This window comes from Diabrotica virgifera, chromosome 2 (genome assembly GCF_917563875.1).
Source record: "Diabrotica virgifera virgifera chromosome 2, PGI_DIABVI_V3a".
Taxonomy (NCBI): Eukaryota; Metazoa; Arthropoda; class Insecta; order Coleoptera; family Chrysomelidae; genus Diabrotica; species Diabrotica virgifera.
In genome coordinates, this window is record NC_065444.1 from 225381876 (window position 1) to 225395284 (window position 13409).

General features: G+C 30.5%; 1 protein-coding gene across 3 annotated transcripts in view; it reads right to left on the reverse strand.

Moving 5' to 3' along the window:
- LOC114330008 (insulin receptor substrate 1-B) overlaps positions 1-13409 on the reverse strand; it is a 241734-nt gene that overhangs the window by 211735 nt on the left and 16590 nt on the right. The gene's annotated exons all lie outside the window — the stretch shown is intronic.

A 13409-nucleotide genomic window follows, 5' to 3' on the forward strand; every position in this document is an offset into this window, starting at 1 on the left:
AACTAGCTTACGGCGAAGTGCACGGTTGAGTTATTTTAATGTAATGGATCAAATGAAATTTTACAAATTGAACATGAAAGAAGAATAATTAAGCTATCTTATGGTTATAATAGAAAGAAATTAAATGTATGGGCATAAGTACGGTGTGGGCGGAAAGTGAGCATTACATGAATTTTATTTAAAAATGATTTAAAAATTGTAACTAATACATATAATTTTTCTTATAAAACTCTCAATTTTGCACAACTTACCTTTCAAGCATCTTACTAACTGATGTTTCATTAAAAAAATCTCAAAAATTTAATTCAAATGATATGACGTCTCAAAAAATGTAATTTTTGAAATATTCGTAGTTTTATAGAATTACCACCACTTTAAGACGGTATTACTCAAGTTTGAACAGATCTATTACAGTTTTATAAGTGCATTTTCAAATCTTATGATGTAATCTTTAAAATGCACTAAATTATTTTACTTTAGAAATGAAATAAACTATTTCTTTTTGAGAAAATTAAGAAAGATAACAAAAATGTAATACAAAAACCGAAAATTACCAGCTAAAAAATGTTTATACAAAGTGATCAAAACTTTTTTCTGTAAAACTTACCTAAAATAGATTTAATAATAAGCTTCAACAATAATAAATGTTCAGCAAAAAAAATTTTTTTAGCTCTTATACAGTATGTCTGTGTAACTTGGAACCTATTGATCAGTTTTACGAAAAAAAGTTATTCTTAATAAAATACTCTTCATCGTATATAATCTAAGAGGCAATCATCAAATATCAATTTTAATTAATTTTATACGAGGTATGTCAAAAAATATGAATTTCACTCAAGAGTAAAGTACATACCTTTACATTTCACAATATCGAAAATAATTATTAAGAAAAGTTGTTTGGAATTAAAAAAATTGTTTTATTGTTCAATTACATCCTTCTAATTAAAATATTGTGAATAATAAAGGCACTTAACTCTTAAGAAAAATTAATATTTTTTACATACCTCGTAATTAAAAAAGTTTGATATACGATGGTTGTATCTTAGATTTTAGACCAGGTAGAGCATTTTATGAAGAATAACTTTTTTTCGCAAAAGTGATAATAAAATAGTTATCATAATTGTAATAAAATGATAATGAGTATCCGTAATTTGAGAAAAAATTGAAAATTGTTTTTTCGATAAGAATGATGTAATTGTATATTTAAAACATAGCTTTTAATTTCAAACAACTTTTCATAATATCATTTTTTGATATTCTGGAATATAAAGGTACTTTACTCTCTAACGAAATTCATATTTTTGACATAACTCGTATAAAATTGATAAAATTTGATATCTGATGGTTGAGTTTTAGATTTTTGACTATCCAGAGCATTTTATGAAGAATAACATTTTTTCGTAAAATTGATAATAAAAAAGTTTTCCATGTGGTTCCTAGCTACGCAGACATACTGTATAAGAGCTTCTGTATAAGAATTTTCAAATTGCAATGCCATATTCGGATTCAGCATAAGGAAAAACAAAATAGAAACATATTTGATCAAAGTAAAATGATGAATTTAACGATATTTTTAAAATTATTAATACAAAACAATTGTTATTGTTTAAACAATTAATAAACAATTAGCGGCCAAATCTGCGAGTAGAACTTTTTACTTTAACATGTATATAAACTAACAAAAAAAGTTTTAGAAATGCATGTTTTCGTTCTAATTGCACTCCCCTATACTATAATAAAGTCTGTTCGCTCAAAGACGAATTTTGACAGATTGATAGTAGGAAACATAAAATACAAAAATTCCTACCTCACACTATTAACAGCTCAAATAAACTTACTATTTGATTAAAAAAGAAGAAGTATTTGAAATAGGAGTGTATGATGTATTATATATATATCAGCCAGAAATTTTGTGGAATTTGTTTCCTAAGGAATATTTTTATTTTGTACAATAAATAATTTTCTCATTTGTTATGAATACCTTACCTACATTATATTATTATGGTGTAAATAAATAATTATTGATTGGCGTAAGATTTATGTTATTTATGTTTGTTTACTATTTATATTGACACGTGTGCTTGGTTGTATACAAATTTCCAGCCCCGTCTAGTCTCTCAAAATGTAAACTAACTTCGCAAAAAAATAATTAAGTACTAAAATTACTAGACAGTTGTGTCTGAGATTAGCGAACCGACTTTATATAAAAATCTAAGTCGCATATAAAACATTTCAAAATAAAAACTTACAGATGTTCTAGATGAAGTTCATAATTTTTGCATTTCAAAGTTTATATCGGACAAACACGAAGATTTCTTAAACAACGTATATTAGAACATAAGAAGTCAGACTCGGCACATTCACGCAACAAGCATCCAACCAATAGGGCTTTTCATTCACAGTCATTTGTTTCCAGCTTCTGTCATATGTCGTATAATCCGTGTATACAGTGGAACCTCGATTATCCGTCTCTCCATTAACCGTCACCTCTGTTAACCGTCAGGGTAAATACAGACGATGTATTGACTACATAAGCAAAAATTTTAATGTAAAAAAATAAAAAAAAGTTAATTTGATTTGTGATGAGGACACAAACGGCTATCCATTGCTGACAGATAAAGAAATCGTTGAAATGGCAACAAAGGCGGACCAAAAAGATTCAGAAGTTGAGACAGACTTGGAATTTGACTGTAGATATGTTGATGAACCTATTGTAAGTGACAAAGATTTGCGTAAATATTCTAGAGAAGCTGCATCGCACATGGAATAATTCATCGAAAAGTAGATTGCATGGTCTTATGCCGATTAAGAAATTCAGCCGTCGCAAAATGTGAAGCAACAGTAAAACAAACAAAGATTTCAGAATATTTTAAATTGATTCGATTGTACGAACACAATTACAAATCCCTCTTATATTGTCAAACAAAATATACAAATGAAACTTGAGAGTTGTACTATGAATTTTTAATTTTTTTTAATGTTCTGTTAACAGTCTTTTCGATTATCCGTCATACCCTTGGTCCGGTGCCCTGACGGATAATCGAGGTTCTACTGTATTAATATTATACACAGATTATACAACATATGACAGATGCTCGAAATAAATGACAATCGATGAAAAGCCCTATAATAACTGAATTAATACACATAAAAGTAAACTAATTATGTTATTATTCACAGACACAATTTTTAACAAAGAGCTTCTTCCTCTGTTTGTCAGCTTCGCGTCGTTCGGCAAACTGCAGTCGCGTGCGGAAAAGAATGACTTTCTGCACTTGTTAGGAAAATAACCATTCTAGACGTTGTGCTGAGTTAAGTGTTTCCAGGATGAAATGTCAAACAATACTGAATAAGAAAGCAACTTTATCCTCACCAAAAAAGTACCTCTAAATGAATCACCCTTTACAATGCAATATACAGAACGTCCATAAAGTACCGCATAAATTGATTATTAGCTAAATTAAGACTATTATTAGAAATTTCCGAAATTTTAATTTTTAAATTACGATTATTTGGCATATATATCACACTAGTGACGTCATCCATCTGGGCGTGACGATGTACATAATCGATGATTTTTTTTAATTAGAATAGGGGTCATGTAATAGCTTATTTGAAAGGGTATTAAATTCTCTATTCAGTTATACAAACATTAACATAATTATCTATACAGAGTGTCCAAAAACAATTTTTATTAATTAAATTAATTGACACAAAAAGAAGAATGTATGTAATTTATTTAATTCTAAATACAATTTAATGCTGTCAGAAAACAGAAAAAAACTTTATTTGAAAAATAAACCTTGATTTTCGCTTATATGAAATGTTCAAACTGCAAAGAGGCAGGTGGGTGGTAGCTTTAACATTGAATTTAAGCGAAAAGCAATATTTATTTGTCAAATAAACAGTTTTTTCCTGTTTTCTGACAACAGTAAAACGTATTTTGAATTAAATAAATTACATATTCTTCTTTTTGTCTCAATTAATTTAATTAAAAAAATAATTTTTTGGACACCCTGTATAAATAATTATGTTAATGTTTATTATACTGAATAGAGAATTGAATACCCTTTCAAATGGGCTGTCACATGACCACTATTCTCATTTAAAAAATCATAGATTACATCATCACGCCCAGATGGATGACATCACTAGTATGATATATATGCCAAAAAATCGTAATTTAAAAATAAAAATCGACTTGTGTCGAGAATTTGACACAATATATTTGAAGGTCTAAGCACAACATCAAACAGAATCATTTGACACTGTAATACAATATTGATATAAAAATAAGATAAACAAAAATTTAAAGGTTGTGGTTCATAAATCAAAAATAAGTGTTTGATGTTATTGAAACTGTGTATTTTTAATTATTATATAAAGATAAAAATTTGGAGTAAACCACAAACAATCAGATTACAAGCCATAAAAGATAAGACACCTGCTCAACATATTTTCAGTTAAAATTAAACAATGAAAGATTTTATCTCTTATCCATTACTGTTGTGCAACTGTAAAATAACATAAAACTGTAATTTTTGTTGTTTTCAAAATAACTTTTTGGCAATTCACGTTAACTGGAACTATCCTTCCAAGCCACCTTATAATATTCTTGAACCAAGAGGAACCTATGTCCCTGGAGTTTCAAGACACTTGGATCTTTCCTTCAAGAGTTATACACAGACAGATGGTTTTGTAATCAAGACGTTGTAAATCGCTGCCTTCACATATCTGGGAACAGAAATCAATCAAAAGAATTTCGTAAGTAAATCGTACATACTATGCTAATAAAAGATTGATGACATCGAAATTATTAGACAAAAGAACCAAAATGACTATCTACAGAACATTGATTAGACCCATAGTAACCTATGATTGTGAAACCTGGGTAATGACGAAAAGGGATGATGCCCAACTCAGGACGTTAGAGAGAAAAATACTGAGAAAAGTATATGGCCCAGTGCAAGAGGAAAACGGCACATGGAGAATCAGGGGAAACAACGAGGTTAATGAATTGAATGAAGGTTATTATATTGTATGATTTGTGGAAATTCAAAGACTGTCATGGCTGGGACATGTGCAGAGAAAAGGCGATGAAAAAACAACAAAGAAAATATTACAATGGAAGCTGATACGAAGGCCAAAAAAAGAAGGCCCAGAACGAAATGGCTAGATGACGTGGAAGATAACCTGAAAAATATGAAGATAAGACAATGGAGAAGAAGGGCACAAGAGAGATCCGAATGGAAGGAGATAGCCAGACAGGCAAAGATCCATTCGGGGTTATGATGCCAAAAGAAGAAGAACTTTGTAAATCGGTCTTCTTCTTCTTCTTAGCCTTCTATCGTCCACGTTTGGACATAGGCCTCTCCCAACTCCTTCCATCGGTCTCTATCCTGAGGCAACATATTTCCAATTCGTTCCGGCTACTCTTTTAATATCATCAACCCATCTCATCTGTGGTCTTCCTCTCGGTCGTTTACTTTGGTAAGGTCTCCAATGTTGTATCGTGGCATTCCAACGTTGGTCTTTTTGTCTAACAGTGTGGCCTGCAAAGCTCCATTTAAGTTTGGCAACTTTTGTTGTTATGTCCTCGACTTTTGTTTTTGATCTTACCCAGTCGCTCCTCTTTTTATCTGACAGTCGTATACCTAACATTGCTCTTTCCATAGCTCTTTCTGTTGTAGCAGCTAGTTTATTCATATTTGCCTTGGTTAGGGTCCAGGTGTAAATCGGTAGCTCATCTTATTTTACAAAGATAACTTAGAAAATCTCAGTAAATAATCTTCTCCACTAGTTTTTTCTTTCAGAGGTCCACTGTGAATAATTCTTTTTTAGCTGGCATATCAAGAAATACCATCAGGATCAAAATGCAGAACTGGGCGGTTTAAGTCATATCAGTGGAATAATCAAACTGCAAAGAAAAGTAGGAGGAAGAGGATAACTATCTTTTTTTGGTAACATTGTTCAACAAACGGTAGTCCACACAGAACCTCGTAGTTCCGTCTTTCTTCTTGACCAGGACTTTCCACAGCTTTCCTTATGACCTAGATTGGTCTGGTAACAATTGGACGGGATAACTCAAACTCTTTGATAGCAGATATAATCTGTGTTCTATTTTTAAGTCATCAAATAATACATCAATATAAAAGTCTCCCGTTTTATACCGCTGACGCGGCTTTCGGATTATTGCAGGGTAGTCTGCTATATCTAGGGCCTACGGCAGGGGTGGGCAAATACTTTTAAGCGCGGGCCAAAATGAAATTTTAAAAATGTCTCCCGGGCCGGAAGACTATACCCAGTATGTACGCTAATGTTTTTGGTGGAGATTTTTCTCTGCCCAAGAAATTTTTTTGACAAAGATACTAAAGTAGCATTTTAAAGCGTTTGGAGAAAGACATTTGACTGTTAATAATAATAAATTGTCTTTCTGGTGTGTACATGCGAACAATTTGTTCCCAGTAAAATTACGAAATTTTTAATATGGTCCATTATACAGTGCGCTGGAATAAGTGTTACCCCTCCCTAGTAACTTATTTATTTTTAGCACATAAGCAAAACGCTCGGACAGGTCGATTTTTAAAACAATCGTAGTATATTCTGGCGTTAATGTTTCAAACTTTACGTGAACCCTCTTCAGGTGACAGGCACAACTTTGATTTTTTTTAAATGGGAAAGTACATCATGTGACACCTCATTTAAAAGCATTTGAGATACTGATTACAAAAATGTATAATACTTAAATCTTTCTTAAGAGAGCAAGCGTAAAATTTCGGTCGAATTATTTTTAAATGCATTCATTTTTTGCGGATCCTGAGAAAACTAATAAGTATTTTTGAAACATTTAAACGCAGAATTAAAGATTACATTATTACCGAGGGCTGAAAGTCCCTTAAAATAAAGAAAAAGTTTCATTTGAATTATATATTTTAAGTTAAAAATCACTCTTAATTGTCTATTTTTTTCATCCCTGTAACTTATTAAAATCATCATTAAAGAAGTTCCCAGGGACTTAAAACCCTCGGTAATACCGTATTATATCATATTGCGTTTAAATTTTTCAAAAATACTTATTAGTTTTCTCAGGATCCGCAAAAAATGAATGCATTTAAAAATAATTCGACCTGAAATTTTGCGCCTACGCTCTCAAAAAGGATTTAAGTATTATACATTTTTGTAATCAGTATCTCAAAAGCTTTTAAATGAGGTGTCACATGATGTACTTTCCCATTTAAAAAAATCAAAGTTATGTCACCTGAAGAAGCATCACGTAAAGTTCGAAACATTGATGCCAGAATATACTAGACTGTTTTAAAAATCGACCTGTCCGAGCGTTTTGCTTATGTGCTAAAAATAAATAAGTTAATAGGGAGGGGTAACACTTATTCCAGCGCACTGTATTAAGCCATAACAAGGATCCAGAAAAAGAATGAACTTCAGAAATTCGATCAAGAATAGAGTAATCAAGAGCAGCCTTTTTGAAGATGAGGAAATTTCTGAGTAACCAAAGATTCAATCTGCAAATCTAATATCGGATGGTAAAATGTTATTTCAAGTCAACCATCATGGAGACAACTGATCTGGTCTGGTATGATCATGTACGCCGTCAATGGACGACGACAGGCTGCCAAAACAAATTTTAAAATGGACGCCAAGGGAAAGAAGGAAGAGAGGAACGCCGAAACAATCCTGGCTAGGCGGCATTCAGAAGGCAATGTCGGAAAGGAACCTTCACCCTGACGAATGCAACGACGGACGAAACTGGAAACTGGCAACGGGAAGACGGAGAACGCTATAAAAAACCGGGATAATAATAAAAATGTTATGTCCACTCTCTTCTTCTTTATTGGATTGTTAATGCTGACTTAATGAAAAAGCTGCAAGCTTTTCAGATGTGGCTTTTTATGGGAATTATTAAAATACCATGGACCGATCATATTACGAACGAAATGGTGTTGCACAGAATGGAAAAGGAACAGAGAGTTTTTGACCACCATTAAAAGGAGAAAGACATAATTTGAAATTAAAAATCACACTAAATTTTCTCTTTTTTTTTTTTCCCGTCTGAGATAAACATTATAGAAGTTTTCAGGGACTTTCGGCCCTCGGTAATAATGTAATATTTCATTCTGCGTTTAAATTTTTCAAAAATACTTATTAGTTTTCTCAGAATTCGAAAAAAATGAATGCATTACGCTCTTAAAAAAATCGCTTGCGAGATTTCTCAATGGGCCGGATAAAGTAAGCAAAAGGGCCGGATCCGGCCCGCGGGCCGGCTTTTGCCCACCCCTGGCCTACGGTATACAAGGAAAATATATTGTATTATTAAGCCTATTAAGCCTATATATAATACATTAACCTCTTCAATAAATGCTTCTTAAACTACAGATCCGGCTTCGAAAGGTTTCTTGTGTTGTGCCTTGTGCCAATACATACTTTTCTAATACAAATTAAAAGGGGAAACTTACAATGAAGTACCAATTTTAAAAACTATACAAACGAATTAAAATTGTCTTCCAAATCTTGGCTGGTATCAATTGTCAGACAAACTGTCCAGTTTTCGAGCAGGGAGATGTATCTTCCCTTAACACATTCACGGACACATCTTCATTCTCACAAAGTCATGTTCCTTTATAAGTGTCTGCATATGAAGTCACGTGCGTTAATGTGTTGAATGATATCCAATAAAATGGACATCCTGTCACCACATTTTTAAAAATGAATATTAGTCCAGGGCGGATCTGTTTTGAGATGGACGTTGAGAGGTGACTCAAATTTTTTTGCAGAAATTGCTTGAAAATAAATCAAATAATAATATTTGAGTTATCCTCCCTCTCAAAAAGGTCCGGAACATTGTTTAAATAATCAAAATGTCAAGAATTGGAGGAAAAATTCGACTTTTTCCTTCGTTTTTTGATTATAACTTTAAAAGTATTCATTTCCGAGAAAAGTTGTACTGACATAAAAGTTGCGCAATTCAATTTACTACAACATAGACTTGGTTAAAACTATAAAAAATAGTCACCCTAGTTGCAAAATAGCAATAATTGCGAAAAAAAACATACAAAAACAAGTATTCGCATTTTACGTTTTCAACCATTTATGCTAGACTTAGGACCTTCATATTTCACCCAGAAAAACTTTATGATACAGTAAAACAATACTGTAAATTTCATTAAGATCGGTTTAATAGATTTTGCAAAATAAATTTTGCAATACAGCTTTCGCAAAAAAAATTCATTTTTTCAAAATGTTACAGGACTTAAAATAAAGCAGATAGCAAGTTGAATTTTTTTTTGCTTATAGAAGTGTACTGTACCTTTCATTTGCAATTTTTAAAATTAAAATCGATTAATTACCACGGCGTCAGAAAATTTTTGAAATAAACAATAATTTTTGGTGCTACGCGCAGAACAGCGGTGTTCGATTCACACAGGTTGATTTCCACCAAAATTTCTTCCAATCTTTATCTAATATATTATTTTCTTACTCTATATTTTGTATTATTTTAATTTTTTAATTCCACAAAAATCAAACTAATTTTATTATTGTTTGTGAAATATTGTTTAAACAATTGCATATGTTTAAAAATAATAAACTTTTATTATTTAAGTTAAAATATATGAACAAAGAAAGTTTTTGCTAATAAAAGTGTTATTTCAAAAGATAGAGTATGTGTTTTTATTTTGCAATAAACAAATTTATTTATTTATATCGAAATGTCATAAAAATTAAAATGTATCAATCATTATCAAAGGTCATTGGAATGCCCAATCATAGCAACCTATCCGCTGTCCTGCGCGTAGCACCAATAATTAATGTTTATTTAAAAAATTTCCTGACGTCGTGGTGTTAAGCGATTTTAATTTTGCAAAATTGCAAATGAAAGGTACAGTGCACTTCTATATGCAAAAAAATTTTCAACTTGCTATCTGCTTTATTTTCAGTCCTGTAACATTTTGAAAAAATGCATTTTTTTACGAAAGCTGGATTGCAAAATTTATTTTGCAAAATCTATTAAACCGATCTTAATGAAATTTACAGTATTGTTTTACTGTATCATAAAATTTTTCAGGGTGAAACATGAAGGTCCTAAGTGTAGCATAAATGGTTGAAAAAACGTAAAATGCGAATACTTGTTTTTGTATGTTTTTTTCACAATTATTGCTATTTTGCAACAAGGGTGACTATTTCTTAAATTTTTAACCAATTCTATATTGTAGGAAATTTAATTACGCAACTTTTATGTCAGTACAACTTTTCTCAGAAATGAATACTTTTAAAGTTATAATCAAAAAACCAAGAAAAAAATCGAATTTTTCCTTAATTTTTTGACATTTTGATTATTTAAACAATGTTCCGGACCTTTTTGAGAGGGGGATAACTCAAATATTATTATTTGATTTATTTTCAAGCAATTTCTGCAAAAAAATTTGAGTCACCTCTCAACGTCCAAATGTACTAATATTTTTACAGATGCGCCCTGGTCTATATGTTTATCATGTAATCAAAAGGTTAATAGATATATGGCTAGTTTCAACTACTTTCAAGATGTTTCACTGTTTCACTGATAATGATCTGACTGGACCAAAAACGTTTTGAAAAAAATTTTAATCTGTTTGGATAATTTTTAAAATTGTATAATAAATATTTTTTGTACATAATAAATACATAAATGTAGACCACCTACTCAGACCAACTAACAACTTTCATTATTATTGTAAAAATATTGAGTTATTATAGATAACAGGAGGATGTGAAGAAATGTATGCTAGCTTGCAAATATGTTCTAACATGTTTAAATGATGCAAATAATTTATAAATTGATTACTACTTATTGATATTTTTTTGAATTTTGAATAAAATAAAAGTGTGTAGTCTTTATCTCTTTATTTAAACTGTTGACCTTAAAATCCATTTATCAATATAAAACATTTTTAAAGAATAATAAAAAGTACAAAAATATTTACAAATTATTTGTGCTATTTTTAACTGTTTCATAAAAAATAATGGAAATCGTCAATAATATATTTAATTATGTACTTAACAGCAGTATTTTAGTTGCGAAATCTTCTTTTTCTTATTTTTCTCTTTAATTTATTGGAATGTTTGTCTATTGTTGCTGCTTTTATTGATTTTTATTTTTTTAATATTTCAATATTGAAATATAAGATAGCTAACAATATTAAATATTGGCATGAGCGACGACTGCGGGGTGAAAGAGGGTGCAGTTGTGTGTGATGCATAGTGAGACAAAACTCAAGTCAGTTTAAAAAAACAGAAAAAGTGTTAATAGTGAAGTAGAGGTCCCACAATATAAACCTAGACCACACCCTACAGACTAAAGATCTTCCTGAAGGTTGTAAGTTTGAAATTCGAGACATTATAATATATAAAATGCATGAAAAGGAAGAAAATGTTTCTGTAGAGACACTTTTAAAAAATTAAAAGACAGAAATACATTCTAAATTTAGAGGGTAATTCTCTGGATATTTTTCTTCAAACAGTTTCAGAGTTTAGGTTCAAAACAGAAGAAAATAGAAAAGCCTTGTATGAAATAACTAGTGTCATTCACAAAAGAATCTAATTTTGAAGAAAATATATAGTTTTAAAAAAGAACACGTCTCATTTGTTTATTAAAAAATTTAGATGAAAAGTGGGTTTTGCTAAAGATGGACGGATTTGACAGGACAGGTGTATAGAATCCATAAAACACAATAATACTGAGGGAAAGAGACATATTATTATATTACATGTGGGTTGAACACATGGTTCTATTGATGGAGCGAATCTTGGGGTTTTGTCAAAATAAAAATTGACTGATTATCATGCCCCATACCATTTGAAAATTTAAATAGGTAAGCAACTAACAAATTTCAGGACAGTACATGAGTGGTTAACGAATGAAAATATTTCATTTCCTCAAAATTCTCTAAGTCGGAATTAGTATATTTATAGTTCTCCAAAAGGAAAAAATATCTAGAGAAATATAACGAAAGAAGCTGCCCCTTACATAAACAACAATGATGTAAATGGTTGTCTACAGCTGGTTGACGCAATGAAAATTAGGTATAAATCTATCGATTTTATCATTTTTAATTAAATTAAATATGTAATTATAAATTATTTATAAACACATTATAAAACAATGGTTGTTTAAGGATAAGTAGTTTGTGGCTCAATTGTTTCAACCATTTGGCAATTGTAGTTAAGTAAGCCAAAATTTAGAAACATTAAATATAAAATTATGAAATACTGCTATAAAATTTATTTTTAATCAGAGTACTCTTAACTATAAAGATAAAATTTATGGATCAAAATTATGTGTTTACGGACAATTATTCTTTTTATAAAGCAGCTGTATAAATAAAGTATGCTTGTCTGATATGTAGTCCAAATATAACTGAGAGATTTTGTTAGTGGTTGTTTTGTTTTTTAAGTCGCCAATTTATACAAGTGACAGAAAAGTCACTTCTGCTAATGCCAAGTCCACTACTGTAAAGGTTGGCAGTAACGATTGCAAATTCATATCTATCTTCAGCTTTTCTTAAAAGTGCTTGTGTTTTTAATCCGGTGCTGTCGTAAATTGTTTTTAGCCAGGATTTTTGTTGTCTACTAGGACCCCTTTTTCCTTAGGTTTTACTCTACACCAAAGTCAACATTAACAGTCCAAGCTTAAGCGCCATAAATAAGAATATAGAGTACATAAAACATTTTACCATATAACAAGCATTGCAATCATGCACACAAATCAGAGACCTACGCATAATATTAGACTCTTCACTCAGCTTTAAACACCACATTAGTACCGTTGCCCAAAAGTCTATGAAAATGCTTGGTTTTATTAAAAGAACATCTCGTGATTTCACAGATATAAATTCAACGAAAATTTTATATTGCTCACTTGTTAGATCTCATCTTGATTTTTGTTCCTCTGTGTGGTCTCCATATTATCTAGTTCATAAAAATAAACTTGATAGAGTTCAGCATACCTTTCTCAGATACGTAGCTTTTAAACAACATATATATCGTAGCTACACAGATATTGAATTATTATTGAATATTACTTCATTAGAAACCCGTAGAAAAAGAAAAGATCTGACAATCTTATTCAACATTATTAATGGTAATAGTAGCTGTCCCGATCTTCTGTCAAAAATTGGTCTTTTTGTACCTACTAGGTCAACAAGACGAACTCAAACTTTTCATATAAGCTTTCATAGATATAACTATACTTACAACAATTTTTTACCACGAAAACTTAGACTTGCGAATCCTCTAAATGACTTAAATATATTCTGCAATTCCTTGGATAGATTTAAAAACCATTTGTTGAACATACAATGTTAATGATATAATTTCTATCAGCATTTTTTTAAGATTAAACTTTGTTTGTTTCTTATATC